Raw genomic sequence first — 1,590 nt, 5'->3', positions numbered from 1 at the left:
TTTTTTTGTTATTTCCTTCAAAGCAGCCTGGACTACTTCTTCATTCATCACATAGGCTCTTGCTCCTATATTGTTTCATTAAATTCTTCTGTGTCTGCCAGTTCCTTTCTATACAGTGACTCAGTATATTCTTTCCATCTTCTTTTAATACTTTACTTCCTGGATCATTTAATTTTCTGCCAAAAGCATCCTTGATTATAGCAACTCGAGGTTTGAATTAGTTCTTCACTTTCTTGAGCTTAAGAAATGCTGAGAGAGTTCGGCCCTTTTAATTTTCTGTTTCCAGCTCTTTGCGCGTTTCATTGTAATAGTTTACTTTGTCCTCCCGTGGTGCCTTTCGAAATCTTCTGTTCAGCTTTTTAGTATTTTGAATTCTTCTTTCTGCTTTGGCTTCTTTGTGCTCCAGTGCAATATTCAGTGTTTCTTCTGACATCCATTTTGGTCTTTTCTTTCTCCTCTGTCTTTGTAATGAATTTTTGCACTCTTTCTGGATGATACCCTTGATATCCTCCCACAACTCAAAAGTGAAGACTCCAAGGCTGCGCTGGAATCATTGACTGGGACTCGTAGAGAAGACAGAAAGAAATCTTCACAGGCGGATAAGCAGAATAGCACAACGGGCCTCGGACATCCTGTGTGGGAATTGTTAGTGCGCTAGGGCCTATAAGAAGAAACTACCTACACAACGGTTCAACAGGACAGAACACCTTCGCTCGGGAAACATTACCACTAAACTTAAGAGACAATGGTCACAACTTGAGAGAAATAATTAAGATAGGCTTTATTAATCAAGAAATATCTCAGGGATATATCCTTAAAAATTCTTTTTACAGTGGTAATTTTCTTCCCAGACAAGGTTTCTGAAATAATAAAAAAAAGTGAGAAAAAATTATATATATCACAGTTAATGATACCAGTATGTAAGAATTTACCTCATTTCCTTTCTTGAAGAATAAATGTCAGAAAATATAAGGTGTACAGAAAAACATGAAAATGGAATAACTAGTTTTAGTAACAAGCTGTATTGTTCAAAACAGAAAACTCGATTTTATATTTGATATAACTTTATATTTAATAAAACTTTATTTCTCTCCATTTGATAGTTTTATGTATGCATTTTTTTGTACTTTATGATCTTCAAGGAAAGTAGAAAAATTATAAGTTATTATTAGAAGTTCACTTGTCACTATAGTATGCTGCAGGGCACAAAGCAGACAGAGATTCCCAGAAAAATGGCTGAAGTATAATTAAATGGGATGTTTTTGTGAAATTTGCTAAGAATACTGTGAGGAACTTGGAAAAGGCTTTTGGTAAATAACTTTGAAATATTGAGTCTAAGACTTAATAAAATGTCAATACAGAAGCTATTTTATCACTTTGGCTAAAGAAAATGTTCCTGATTCTGCAATGCTAGATTTGAAATCATTTCCTTTAACAAATTTTTGCATCTTCTCTGTCTTAGCTCCTGCTTCAGTTACAAAAGACAAACTACTGTCTATAAAACCTTGCATATATATGAGCATGTTATATATTACATGTAATATATTATTATTTATTGTAATGCATATTTATATCATGTAAGGATGAACA

This window comes from Elephantulus edwardii, unplaced genomic scaffold (assembly GCF_000299155.1).
Source record: "Elephantulus edwardii isolate Elephantulus edwardi_28Jun2011 unplaced genomic scaffold, EleEdw1.0 scaffold00240, whole genome shotgun sequence".
Lineage (NCBI taxonomy): Eukaryota > Metazoa > Chordata > Mammalia > Macroscelidea > Macroscelididae > Elephantulus > Elephantulus edwardii.
The sequence above is the reverse complement of the archived record's forward strand: the minus strand, read 5'-3'. Positions refer to the sequence as shown.